We start from the raw sequence: 15,832 nt of genomic DNA, 5'->3' as shown, positions 1-15,832 counted from the left end.
TTAGAAGTGTTGTAGGTCTCCCTGGAGCTGGGCCTTTGGCTGAGTTGGTGGCTGGCTTTGTTTACACTCTTAAGTGAGCTTTTCTGACTCCCAAGTCTTTGGGTCTCTGTTGTGGGGGTGGGATCTCCCCCTCCCTACAGGACTGCAGGGGAGTACCAGAGGGCTGAAATCCTCCCAGCTGAGCAGGCTGCCAGTCCTCCCTTTGAGCTTTCAGGGCTCTTTTTGTTTAGTCTAAATAGTCCCACCCTGAGCAGTGCCTTCCCCCTGCCTGAGGTCCTTTCACAGAGTCCAGCTGTATCTCTTTAACTCCAGGGTTTTACCACAGTTTTTGTGGATAGATGTGGTAAGCAGGTAGACCCCTGAGCAAGTCTCCCCATTTCAGGCACTTCCTAGGGCCTCTCTATGTTGAATGTGCCCATGCAAGATTGTTAAAATTGCTGCATTATCCTAGGGTTGGGCCTGTGGTTGTCCCACCCCCCTAACCCCCCCCCCAAGGAGCTTGGGATCCACTCACCTAGGTGTGTTGTTTCCGCTTATATCCAGGGCTTTGTCGGGGCTGCTGGGGCTAAGGTCAGCAACAGGTCTGAGGCTATCCTCGGGTCTCTGGTTCTGAGCTGCAGCCTTTTCCCACGATTTGGTTTCCTCTCCCTAGCTGAATCATCTCAGTTTATCTCCAGGGTTGTAGCAGGGCTGGGGCAAAAGGCTGCGGAGCAGGGGCAGCTTCCACCTTAGGCAGTTTCCCTCAGCAGTGCTTCCTGCCTTCAGGGCACTTAGATTTTTAAAGGAGCCCAGCAAGTAGGAAGCTGCTGAGGTTCCCTGATCAGAGTTGCAGGGTTCAGCTAATCCTGCCTGTGTGGCTTTCCTTATGGGAACTCCCCAGTCTCTGGTTCTCTCTCAGTTATTTTCCTTCTAGTAAGTCCAGCGAGTTCTCATTTGGGTTGAAACTCATAGCATGAAAGTCTATAGTCCGTTTTTATATAATCCTGTGCGAGTTTGGATGTAGTCGTCTTGGCGTCTTTATTCTGTGGCCATCTTGCCAGTTCCAGAGCTGGTGGAGCTGATCAGTGGCTTTGCGCAGGCACCCAGGTGCTCTGGATCGGGTCTGCAGTTTCAGTGGTTTTTCCCTCACCCAGGTATTGAGGATCAGATTTGCAGTCTTTCAGCAGCCTGGGCTCCACTTACTGAACTGAGCTGTCCCTCTTCACCTCCAGGGTTTAGCATGGGGCAAAGCAGCTCCTGCAGCCCATGGAACTTCCAAGCGCCTGGTTTTTCCCAGGAGTTCCCCCGAAGGGAACTCCCCAATCACCCATTCCCCCTAAGTTATCTACCTTCTAATGAGTCCAGGGTGTTTTCGTTTGTGTTGAAACTTGCAGTAAGTAAGTCTATAGTCCGTTTTCAGTCCTCAATTCCTATGCAAGCCTGGACGTAGTGATCTTGGCATCTTTACCCTGCCACCATCTTCTGGAAGTCCTGGGTCAAACAGTATATTAAGGGAAAAGAACAATACCTGGGAGTTGTTACAATTGTATCGATAGAATGAAAAATTATTTATATATAGATATAGATATATACACACAGGTATGTTTATGTATATATGAATGTTTTATGTGTAGGCTATAGTTGAAACACACAAAACCTATTCATCATTTATTCAGTGCTCAGCTGTAATGGGGAAATTTGTATTTAATCTTGTACACTATTCTTAAGTTCTAAAAATCATAAAGCTAATTTAATAAAGCCAACTTCTAATGATCAGCAGATTCTAGACAATTGCACCAAATCTGACTGAAGCAAAATTGCATTTGCCTAAACTTTTTGTACTTTTGTGGAGACATCAGAACATTTCACATGGACCTAGTGACTCTGATTTCATATTATTTAAGTAGATAAAGCCTTGGTATTGAACTCTCTCCATCATATGATTATAATATACTTTATTTAATTTCCAGTCCCCCATACCCACTCCTTGCGGAAACAAATATCTAAACAGAATGTGAAAATGAAGATATTCAGGACATTTTATTTTAATTAGGCTGGTCAGGTTAAAGTTTGACAAATAAATAAACATTGACCAAATTGACCATTTGCTCTTATTTAATTCATTAATTTGACTTCATATATGGAGACACTGAAAAATTGGAGAAAATAATGATCATATATACCAGAGGCAGTGTAATTTCAGTGTATGCACCTATCTCTTGCTAAACATGAAAAAAATAAAAAAATAAAAGCTACAGTTTTCCTTTCTCAAAATAGCTTAATAGATTTATATAAAGAGGGATCACTAAAAATGATCATGAAGTATAGGTCATATCTATTGATAGCATGACACAACCCAATGAATTGTCAGTGACAAGTAGCTTCAAATTACTACTATTATGAACACACGAAAAAAGTTGGTATAATTTTTTGTTTGTTTAATGAGATTAATACTGGGTTCGAAATTCTAAACTTGTCAACTTAATTATAGGTTTCCACAATGCATAGCTAGCTAGGAGTAATGTCAAAATAGTTGTTAGCACTTTGCAAATTTTCTTCAGGATTCTTTATAAAAGATGTATAAATTTTTTGAAATGAAGTGATGATGTTATTGGTGTTTAATACTGACCTCATCATGGTCAATATTAACAACACTAAGTACATTAAGGACTAAATACTATAAAGGATATTTTTATAATATCTTTATGGCAGTACAAAGTTACTGCCCACTAATTTTTAAATGAGGACATTAGACTCTCAATCAGAATCTTATCTGTGTGATCATTTGACTATGTCAAGTTGTGTCAAAAATAACTTTATAGCTTTATAACTTTATAGTGGGTAATCATCCTAAGTCACTTATCTGCCTTCAGACATAAACTCATGTCATTTGTAACAACATGGTTGAAACTGGAGAGAACTATGCTAAGAAGTAAGTTAGAATGTGAAAGACAAATATTGAATAGCATTTACATGTGATATATACAGGGACAAAACACAAGGTTAAATAAAATCAACCAATAAAAACACTAGAAATCTAACTGTAGATCTAGGCTGCCAGAGAGTAAGAGAGAGGAAGATCAAAGTGGAGAGGGGCCACAATGAACTATAGTGAAGGAATATGTCAGTGCCTTGGGGAGGGTGTGGTGTGGTACACCTGAAGGGTATACCCTATACCTCTATATATACAATATTGTGAACCAATATACATCAATAAGGAGTAGAAATAAAGACTATAAACGATGAGATAGGGAAAAAATGAAAGCACAAGGAATTAGTCAAGCTAATGTAAGAAAACTGGAGAAAGTCGCCATTTGTATTGTTCCTGATTTCTATTTATGTCTTTGTTGTATTTATGGTCAGCATTCAATTTATAATTCTCTATATGGTAATGTAGCATTTAGGAAAATATACATTCAAGTAAATAAAGTAACATAACTAATGGCTAATAAATGTTCCCAAACAAAGACTCCGAAAAAGAACATCCTTACTTTGCATATGAATTGGTTGCATTCATTTGAGTTTTCCTAAGGCACTTGTACATTGTCTGTCCTATATAACCATTCATCTTTTTCTTATATTAGCTAGTTCACACTGTTTTCTTTGATACAAAGTCAACAGTTGGAGAACCCTGATGGTACATCCCAGGCTCTAGAGCTTTAGCTCATGGTGGGATCTTGGACTTTCTGATGAACCTCGTCCTCTTGAGATTTCAATCTCATCTTAAGACATGAAACAATTGTTCTAAACGTTTCAAAAACTGTAGTGATTTTGTAGTAGTGCAACTTTAGGAAAAAACCTAGCATAAACAAATTAAGATAACTCATTTGATAGACTTGTGAATAGGGAAGATTTGAATTTAAGATCACCTTGGAATGAACTCTCTAAGCAACTCTCTTTTTTCTTTAGTACAAGAAAAATTGTACTAGATGGAATTTAACTCAAGACTAGTTCAATGGAGTTTGGGACCATCACCATAAGGAGAGAAATTGATCTCAACTCTCTTGAGACTGGAGGGCTTTAAGAACTGGTTCAAACTGTGGCAGGGTATTGGAGGATGTCGGGGGAAGGTTGGTCAACATGATTATCCATCATCTATGTTTGCTAATCGTTGCTTATTACAGCTTATCTAGTGATAACTAGGCTTCTTCCTCACACAGAGATGGGGGGGGTGAGAGAAGAGCCTTATCTTTATGTTTGTATTTCAAAGGACTGACCCATGTCATTGGGTAAAACACTTCTTGATTGTTGAAGATTTATCTCTTTAAGGGACAGATAACAAAAATATAATTGTAAAGAAAATGTTCTAAGAAATGGGGGCCAAGTTTCTATAGAGAATGCTTTTCAAGAAAAGCTGTCTAAATTTAGCCCTGCTGGGGAAATGTGAAGGCTCTCAGTCAACACATATACACTGTTAGCAGGTCTCCAATCTTGATCTCTTAAGACTTCTGCCATTGTCAACAACCTACAAACCCAAGAATCACGATCTACATTATCATAAATTCCAAGTTAATGAATGAAAATTAATGAGTTTATCTGCCACCTCTACTTATGACTCCCTATGATCCCATATATAGTCAGTGATTGATTTTTTTGTGCATTAAAACTTAGGAGCATCCTTGTTTGAATAAGCTTATGATTGATTATTCCTTTAATTAAGTTGTCTAGATAATATAAAGTATCATTCACTGTTTGTTACTGATATGACTTCCTCATATTTCCATCATATCCACATTGTGGTAACCTGGATTTTTCATATTCCTTCAGTGTTTACAAAAAATTTAAATTCTAAGCAGCCTGAAATTCCAAATCTATGGTTCCCACGTCAATTATAATTTAGTCCCAAGACACATCTGGTTGTAGTATTTTCTATTACTGTATAGACTCTTATATTTATGCCTTAATATATATTTGCCTCACAGCCCAGTTATGATTCCTATGAGGATCATAACTTTACATTTCATGTTGCTTGTTTTAAAATTCTCAGCTATAAAATGGCATTAATATATTTTCTGTTGTTGTTTCCTTCCTTTGTTTTAAAGAATATGAAATGGTTATGTGTTCATCTTTTCCTTCTGCATACAAAAATATATTCTAGAATGTGATTCAGGGTTATACTTGAAATTCTCACCTTTATAAGTAAATACATGTGATTAATCCTGAGTGACATGAGGACCAACCTACAAGAATAATTTTACATAGGTCACACATAGGGCAACAATTTTATTTACTCAGAAAATCCGTTGGCAAAGCAAATCATTTAGAGTTAGCAAAAAAAAAAAAAAAAAAGAAAGAAAGAAAGAATAAGCCCTTCCCTTGAAATGCTACGTATAGGTGAGACATTGCAAGTGATAAAACAAAAGTAAGCAAATGGTATGAAAAACGTGGTTTGAGGGGGATTGTGCTATAATCCATGTCCATGTGTTTTTTTGAGAACTTGTTCAGATGCACTTATTGATTCAATAGCACTCTTGCTGGAGCCTGAGACTCTGCATTTATAACAAATCTGGACAAATTCTCCCAATTTTACCACATCTCTAGATACAACCCTGGTATATTTAAGCTGGTTACTTACCATTATGTATTTGTCTACCTACCACTGTTCATTGGAGTTTGTCATCACTGCTAAGATTTTCAGGTCATGCATTTACATTCTGCATTATGTCATTCCCCAGCCTAATTCTTCTTTCTCTGCTCCTTGGGATATGCTCTTTCTCTCTTTCCTTACCTTTCCCAATGCCCACTCATTTAGAAAATATTTTTATTAAAGTAATGTCATGTTATGTGAGTCTCAGGAGCATCATGTAATAGATGAAAAAAGATAATAATACATCATATTTTCAAGTGCCATGCGTGGAAGTTGATGGCATATTTTCTTCTTCAGTCAGTGTTCAGTTGAAGTAACTTGCTTTGCTTTGCTCTATAATAGTGTGCTGCTTTGCGACCTCAGTTTCTTGAAAGAAAATGACAGTTGTTGGAAGTAAAAAAATATATATATTCTTCCCTATGTATTTTGATGGTACATACCTCTACTCAATATTTTAAAATATGCTGATAAAAGTCACATTTGTTTCTGCCTGACCTCAAAAGTGGAATGTGTATATCACACAGCATATAAAAGTGTACACACAAAGCTTAGCAGAAATATAAAAAAAAGAAAATGTTTCAATCATTTCTGAATTTATATTTTGCAGGTTGTTTTAAGTGTGGATTCTATTTTAATATATGTTTCTGTGTGTATATACATGCATGTGTACACATAATGGTAATATATATAGGGAGATGAATTTGCATATATAATGTACATGAATTCACATCCATATTTGTACACATAATTACCCTGGTAATTGTATGAATGAATGAATGAATTCCTTTCTATATACACAATCTTGAGTATATAACTTCTTGGGAAATAATAACTTCTTATTAATAGGAGTGCATCATCAAATAGATGAAGACTGGAGTTTGTATTACAAATTGTATCATCACTATATTAAGAACCTCAGTATAAACTCTATGATTAACCACATATCCTTTCTACCTTTAGGTTCTAAATCTGTAATGTTTCAGTCACATCTGTTATTACCTCAATAAGTTTACTTACTTCAGAAAAAAATATTAGTTCACGTACACGTAAGAAACTAGTGTTCCTAAGCTTGCTACTTTGAAGTCTAGGTATCTTAGTCTTTCTAATAATTGCTGTGATACATGCAGCATCTCAGATATTGTAGAATATCAAGTGAACAAGTCTTACTTCAGATTTAATCTCTACCTTCTTAATTTGGATCTTACCTGCATCTTCTCTTGAATTCCAACTATTACTATGATCCTCTCTGGTGTTCTGGTTTGGGTACTCACAAATTCTCTCATATCTATTCCAGTCAAGTTTCTCCCCTTTTTAAACCATTCTAGGTAGAACAATTCTCTTGATTGTTATATCATAGAATATGAGCTATTTTATCTTCTCTCAAATTCAGATCTGAATGATTTGAAAGCATAGTGTTATAGCATTACCTTTAATCTTAACTACTCTAATAATAATTATTATCGTAAATGTAGTATTATCTTGGTTACTCTAAGTAATTATTCCCTCATAAGACTCCAAAATATTCTTTTTAGTTTCTCCTGGCACAATTCTAATGAATATTTGAACTTTTACAGAAACTTATTAAGTATAACTATTTTTTAAAAAAAGTAAAGATTCAGTAAGAACCTCTTTCCTTTGAAGAAATTTCAAAGTTTGATAAAGGTGATATGTGATGTTTCTTATTACTGGGTATAATATTACAGCTGGTTTCACACGTTGGCTACTAAGGGCCTTTGAAATCTTCTTCAATCCAAGAAACAAAAATATCTGTAAAAATTTCATTACTGAATTAGGAAACAGAAATTACATTTATTTTTATGGGGAAAAAAGCCCTCACCTTAGAGAAAGTAAGATGGCTTTATCTAGTGTGGAGTCAATTCAACCTATATATGAATCTATATATGTTTTTGTAATATTTTCAGTGGCTATTATTTGGTTTAAAAATGTATCAGAAAACACTGCTTTAAAATTAATCATGAATTAGGATTATGTGCAAAATCTTAAAAGTTTTAAGTTTTCATAACCTGTAAGTCTATCAATTCTATAAATTTCATTAAAGAAAATGAGTTATGAAAAAATGCCTACAGTAAAATTTCATCTAATTAAAATGCCATAGGTACCTTTATAATCATAGGTACATCCTTGTATTCATGGATACAGTTAACTGAAATGAATGAGCTTAGAATATTATAAAAACTGAACCAGATATTTGACAGACTTCTTTTTTGTCATGTGTATGTGGTAAAAATCTAATCTTTAGACTTACTATCTCACAGGTAATATAAACAATGCAGTATGGGCATGTTTTGTGGCCTGTGGCCTAAAGTGAACAGTGAACCTGGTAAAATCCTGGACTCTAGATCACTACCAATTTGATGTTAATGTAGTAGTGTAGCATTTGGGCTGCCACTAGATAAGCCCAAGTTACATAATTTTGGCATTTCCTAATTATGTGACCTAATAGTTACTCATCTTTCCAAGAATCTTCTTAAAGATTTTTTATGTAGAAAAGTGAAATATGTCTGCAGTCTCCTCCCTGTGCCCACTGCCTTCTGAGATGGCATTGCTGCCCACTGATGGTGGCTTTGGACAGTGGGATGGGCAGTGGTAACATGGTGATCCTTCTGAGCAAAATCCTTAAGGAACATTATCCTTTGTAACTCATTCTCTTGGATTCATGTCATTCACCTTAAGAAAAACATGGCACAGGCAGCTTTCAGTCCCAGCAGAATGGGAGTTGTATAAAAGAAATTTCAACCTAATTTTCAGTATTTTATCTAAAACAAAAAACATGTGCACTGCTATATGTTCACTGTAGCACTGATTTTTGGCATTGTTTATTTGACTTTCACAAGTTTAGTTTTCTTCATTTAAGTTTTTTAAAGATATATATTTGTGTTATAAGGAGATTAATTATAAAGTAAACAAAGAAATTAGCACAGAACCTGTACCTGTCAACCCAAAAATGCTGAGCTTAAGGTGACTACTATTAGTTTTAGGCAATTATTTCTTTAAGTGTGTGTGCATTTGCTACTGTGCACCGAGATATTTTCCATCTATCACCAAGTCAAAATTATCCCTCATTTTCAGTGTGTCTGTCACATTTTATTCACACAAGAGATTTTTGATGACCTTTAAATTTCTCAAAAACAGAATGCCAAAAATTTAAGACAATCTTATTTTTCCTAAAAATAATGTTTGAAATCCAATCAGTCTCCTTGGTACATACTTTTGGTAACAGGACATCTCATTTTCTGCCATTTGTAGTGCCTTAGTTTTGGTCCATTTTCCAAAAGGACCAAAAGTTTCTTGTATTCATCCTTGCATAATTTGAAATTAAACGCCATTAGTTCATTCACAGATTATGAATCTCCAAGAACAGAATCACCTTAGTTTAATTCAAAAGAGACAGGCTGTGGTAGAGTTTATATATATATATATATATATATATATATATATACAGTACTTGTTTAATAATCTTATAGTAATTGGTGTATAACATTGATTTTAAGTATACAACATAATGATTCTATATTTATACACATTGTGAAATTGCCACCAAGTCTAATTAACAACTTTCCATACACAAAGGGAACTTTTAATTTGAACAATCTTCTCTCCTCTCCTGGACACAGGAAGACTATATACTCAGATTTCTTTATAATTGTGTTTGTTTTTTTCTCCCCCAAAGATTTTTTTTTTTCTTTCTGCATACAAGACCTGGGCTGTAGGCCAGAGGTGCAGTGAGTGAGAGGATTCACCAGAGACAGAGTGAGAAGATTGGTTGAAACACACTGCTGAGGGGAGCAGCAGTTGAGGCAGGAGAGGTCTGCTGCAGCATATAGGTCAGCTCCCTATATCACAGTGGCTGGTGGCTACATGATAGTGCTGAAATTTTAACCCCTGCACCACTAGGGAGGCCCCAGTGGTGTCAGTCTTCATCATTTGGTAATGACCAATATTTTGGGGGGAGGTATGTGATATTTGTTAATGATAAGTATGACTCGTAAATCTCCACATGAAACTCATTTTCTATCTTAACATACTCACCAACCAGAGAAAGGAATACAGAAGAAGATACTAGGGAGGCTTTGAGTTTTGACGGAGTTATAAAGTAACTGAAGAAGGAAGTCACAGGGTAGAAGGAAGTCACCTAGGAAAGTCACCCAAGTGTCACTAGTTCTGAAGTGTGCAAGAAACAAACCTTTGTTTTTCTGGATCACTGAGATTTTGTTATGCCTTATAGAGCTGATCTTAGCTACCCTAGGTAATGATGTTATCAACTCAAGATGTATATTTATCTTTAATGGGGAATCTTCCTATAAAGTGAATGGAGTGATCTTATTTTCCACTTAGGGAGAGGGAGAAGGACTAAGAACTAGACAGGCAGAAATATTCAAAGGAGGCTTGTTACCTATGTAGCCAGAGAAACAGGTGATGTAGGTCTGTTACCCGGAAAGAGGTGCCTCTCAGTTGACTCTCTTTGGTAAATTAGATCTGTTTTACACACTCAAAGCATGCTAACAATATGTTCCTTTTTATCTTTAGGGTTGTTAGATATTTTCTTCTTGTGATTTGTTTTTTCTAGTGTAAATTCTGTAATGAATTCTGCATCAAATCAAGAAAATCTAAGTGCAATATTTTAGATACAAGAAATATGAAGTTATGTGGTTGTTCCATTCTTTAGAAACACAGCAGTATTAAGACTAAAATTTTATAATGGCCTTATATGTACTTCCTAATGATCTTAACAAGATTACTATATCTTCAAGCATCACAGTAAGTTCAAATAAGAAGACAGTGTAAAAAGACGATGGGCTTTAATCCTATTGACAAGAAATGAGTCATCTGACTATTTTTAACCCTAACTATCAAAACAAACAAACAGTAGCAGCATAGAAATAAGGAAACTATAGAAATAAGTTCTATATTTTATTACCTATTTTATTACCTATAAGTTCTATTTTATTACCTATATTTTATTACCTATATTTTATTACCTATATTTTAACCCTAACTATCAAAACAAACAAACAGTAGCAGCATAGAAATAAGGAAACTATAGAAATAAGTTCTATATTTTATTACCTACTCCAGCTTCTGTAATACAGAGAGATAGAGCAAAAAGGAGATAAAATATTCACTCAATGACTCAGTCTATAATGCCTACCAAAGTGTACTAGAAGTATTCTATGGGCCTTCTTAGTGATACAAGGGGCTAAGTTACAACACTAGGAAGTTCTCTGAAGCCACTGTAGCTGTACTGGCTACCCAGACAGATAGGTGACCCACACAGCACAGCAGACCTCTCCTGTCTCACCCACTGCTCCACTCAGCAGTGTATTTCAGTAGATCTGTCTGTTTCACTCCCTCTTCTCTCTCCCTAGTGAATCCTCTAACCCTTACATCTCTGACCTGCACCCAGCTTTGTATGCATAGATAATTTTTTTTGACAATATTCTATTTATGTGTCTTAAGGATATTCTTCCTATTCTATTGATTTAGACAGACCAATGCCTACATGAGACGATCTCTTTACCCAAAGAAGAACAGAAATACTGTATTTGAATTAAGACATTTAAACTTTGACAGTTGTGCAGACTAAGATACAGCCAGAACATAAATATGAGTTGAGGAAAGACTACTTTAGGGAAATCTATGGGCAGAGACCAAGAAGAAGGGCTTTTATAGGATTCATATGATTTTAAGAATAATGTCAAGCTGATGGACTGGATTGCAAAGATAAAATGCAGAAGGCTGGTAGATATGTTCCAAAGTTTTTAGTGCAGGTTCCAGCACTTCCATATAATATATATTACATTCACTGAAGCAATATGATGAAATAGAGTGACAGATGTTGTAGGATTACTTGTTGGGGCAGGATGTAAAAATAATACATCTCAACTGGAACTTCTTTTAAATTTCCCCTAAAGGTCTGGCTTGCTTATTCATATTGCATTCTATCTCCAAGCACAATGACTCATAATTCATAGTACCCACAAAGTCTCTTGCAATGGCCTCAGCTCTCCATCACCCAAAGATTCTGGAAGGAATGGAAAAAAAAAATCACTTGTGTTGCAGTTTTAAACATATAGTCTACACAGAAATATATCAAACTCTATTTTTAAGTTTACCTGTCCCTAAATATATTTCATGTATTTTTAAAACTTTTTGTTCATCTTTTTATTATCAGTATTTTTCTGGTATCCTTAATAATATTTTATAAAATGGATTATTAAAAATCTGTGAAATTTGCCTGGAGGCAAGATTGCAATTCAAGAATAATTAAAATGACACTTGAAGAGCAAATTATGCAAGCTAGAGATGTACAGTGGGTTTATGTCACTCTCATCTCTGTACTCTGAAAAGAAAAAAAGAAAAAAAAAGTGATTCAGCTTAATTTTTCATCAAGTAGTATCTTCCCAGGAGAAGTTATGGAAAAGTGAAGTATGAAAGTATATATTCACTTTCATAGAGATTAAATAAATACCATATGGTATTTATATCTCTGTGGGTGAGTACAAAGAAAGAATGGATAAAACTCATTTTTTCTTTGATATAATTTTAAATAGCCATATTTCCTGTTGTAACTGCTAAATAAACTAAATTTTCTCTTTGTTAATAGAATATTTGAACTCACTTGAAAAGCAAACCTTTAATTCTGTCTATAATTTAATGGCCATAATAATAAAGCTTCCTTTACAAATCAGTACTGTATTTACATCTGCAGAAATTTGAGTTTTCTATTTTAAACAACAATCAGGAAAACAATACACTTTTTTAAAAACTGCACTATGGAATTTTAAAACTGAATCACTTTTTTCCTGAAAACATGTTGAAAATGTTTTATTTCAAACAGAAGATTGTATCGATGTATATTGTTATTGTATGTATTCCAATGTGATAATCTCCATGATGGTCAGTCCTGGCTAAGGACCTGTGTTTTGTAAAATATTCATATATGTCTTCACTCTATGCCTCTCATATATTCAGAGACAGGACTATAAATAATTGCAGTCAGTCCGTTCTTTAGGTAGAGAGGAGGTGTCATGTTGTCATGCTCTGGAAACTAATAAATCAGCTGGATGGGTTTGATACTGATAAATCATCTCTAAGGGTGCTTACTTAATGTCATAGACAGTTCTAAGTATTTTAGTCACAATAGCTGATTTAATCCCAACTAAATGAAGTTGGCATGATATCTCCATTGGGGACTAATTAATTATATGGGGTAAAAAGAAATTAGACCTGTATTTCTACAGCTGATGGCACTGAAATTCAAGCTCATCTTTTTCCTTTCTAACACAAGAACTTTAGTAACTAAGAAACATATAAAGGACATGCTAAACTTTGGTGGGAAGTCAGTCATAATTATTTTCATTGTTTCTGTAAATAGTAAATTTAGATTTTTTAAAAATATTCCCTCATAAGAAATTTTTGGGGGAATGCAAAATTTTCTAGTGATGTTACTACTATATTCTGGTATATATATTTTTAATCCAGACCTAAATAAACCAGGTTGACAGTTTTGAAAGTGTTGACTTATAAAGTATAAACAGTGTGAGCATGTAGATACTATGAACATGAGTAAGTTCTGGCCTGTCAGAATTATGATCATTGCTACCTAGATGAATTCATCAGGAGGGAGAGAACAGACGAAGAAAATTACTAAAGAACAAGAAAAGGCTATTAAAATAGAAATAAGCTAGAAGAATATGTGAAAGCTACAGATAATTAGTCAGTTTTAATAGTAAATTCAGATGTCTGTGCTTTAAACCTACAATTTTCTTGTCCTCACTGTATCTTCATTATTGCTTTTTTAGACAGCTCAAAGAATAGAAAGAACAAAATTAAAAATATAGATAATCATGCATTCCTTGAAAATTGAAAAAAGTGTTCCCATAATCGGTGAGATGGAGCTTCTCCCTATTTTGGAAAATAATTATTTTCTTATAGTGATTGGAAGTGGAGTTAGATTGAGGGAATATGCTGCAAGAACGGGTAGATTTAGCAGTCGGTTTCTCAAAAAAAATAGAATATAGTGAAAATGACAACATTTTCTTTAGATAAAATTACAGGTAAATATTCAATTCCAATCACTTTTCTCAGAAAAATCTTAGCAGATACTATTGGCCATTTTACAGATGATCATGGGTCAGAAATGCTATTTTCTAATCTATGACATTTTTCAATTTTATAACTTGAAACATGTGAATTTGGTCTTTGGGTAATTTACTCCTTTCTTCTCTATGGAGAAGAGGGGTGTCTTTGAAACCTACAGAGAGGAAACTACTTGTCCCCCCACACAGAGACTGATGAAGCTTGGACAATGACAACAGTGTGATGCAGATAGCTCTTACTCTGTGACTAACTTTAGAGCACCGATTTTATCTTACTACACCAGTCTTTCCAACAGCCTTAAAGATCTAATCTTCACTTCTACATTTTAGTTAGAATACAGACTAAGTCAGTTGTTATAGTAATAAATGGAGCATTTTTACATTCAGCTCAGAATCGAAATTCTGCACTGTTTTCCCACTAAACCAGCCTGTCTCTGAAATCATTCTGCTTAGGGAAATATTTGGCACAAGCTACAGCTAAATAAAACCCCAGAAGATTATCCACTTTAACATACAATGTGTTATCACTTAGGCAAAGTCTCAACATGGATACTGTGCCTCGCTGTCAGTTAGTTGACTTAGAACACGAACAATAATTGCTGCATGCCGCCCCACACCTGAAAACATCAGTGTCTCTACAATATAAATGCAAGGCAGCTGATTAATTCGATCATAACAAGACACTTTTGTATTCAAGCTGAATAAATATGTGGAATTTATTTAACTTAATCACCCACCCCAGCTCCCCGGGTTGCATACACATAGCTGTTCCATAGAACAACTTTGCTTGTTGAAAGTCCATCATGATCAGTATGCTCAACCTTTTTTATTTTAGAATCCAACTGCCTCTCCTAAGTCAAATATTTCTGCAAAAGAGTTAATATGTCTAGCAAATTATTAATCCCCTCACACTCTTAATTGCCAGTGCATTTGATTATCCCTGCCTTTGTAAGCCAAAGAGATACCACAGCCATTATTTAACATGCAAGCATGTGAGGAGAATGTGAAAGGCAAATTGGGGTGATAGACTTTTCTGTACTGCAGTACTATAACTCTTTAACAAGACTGAAACAACCTAATTTGGCCCGTCAGATAACCTGGGAAAATTACTTGCTCTTTTGGGACTTAGGTTCTCTTATTTATTAACTAAATATATTTTCCCATAATATTTCAGCTCAAGAAATTCTAACTTAACATGATTAATAGAATTTTTATCTATGTGTACTGGAGACTTAACTCCTGGTTTATTTTGAGGAAGTCCAACACTACTATCAAGGCATGGAATATGTTCCGTTGTAAGAAAAAAAAAAACTACAACATAAACTAAAACACAAGTCATATTCATCACTTGTAAACAGAGGAAGACTATAATAGTTCAAATAATTGTACAGAGCAGCTGGCTTTACAATGCTGTGGGAATATGGGATGACATTTCAGGAATACTTTTAAAGCAGTGATTACCTTACCAAAGTGTTGTTTTCTTAAAAAGTTTTCAAATTTATATTAAAATTTAAGGCCTCGTCAAACCCAGGTCTCATATCAACTCTTAAATCAAAAACCACACAAAGACCAAATTAGATACTGGGCTGAGAGAGAGAACATGTACATTAAGCTTACATGTCATGGCAGTTGTGTTTTTTTTTATATTTTGGAAATTGTTTCAGCCATTTGTTACCTTAAATTCTCAACATTCACACAAACACAGTAACACCACAGTCCCAGCACTATTTTCCTTGCTCTGAAATAGTCAATTTTGTATGCTTATCAGAATTTGACTGCTCTTCTTATGAGGAAAAGGTTAATTGTAATACATGGTGTGTGTACATGGACCTAAAATTATATTCACTAATAAGAATTGGAAGAATATTTATTTGTAAATATTAATATGCTTGGGGGAATATTTTAGGGTTTGTGCTTGTGTGTGTTGTGCTGGTCTGTATGAATGGAGAATGTTGGTATAGGCATGTCAGCAGAACCGTGATATAATGTAAAATTCTATGAATTTTGAACTACCTCAGAATTAGTTTGATTGAAAACAATATTGATTTATTTACAATTTATTTTGTTGATCTGTGCATAACTGAAATAGCTACCTTGTTTGAAATATTTTAGCGAGGTTTGTGATGCATCAATCTTGATTATATAT

The sequence above is a fragment of the Condylura cristata genome, unplaced genomic scaffold (assembly GCF_000260355.1).
Source record: "Condylura cristata isolate star-nosed mole 26May11 unplaced genomic scaffold, ConCri1.0 scaffold00006, whole genome shotgun sequence".
Classification (NCBI taxonomy): domain Eukaryota; kingdom Metazoa; phylum Chordata; class Mammalia; order Eulipotyphla; family Talpidae; genus Condylura; species Condylura cristata.
The sequence above is the reverse complement of the archived record's forward strand: the minus strand, read 5'-3'. Positions refer to the sequence as shown.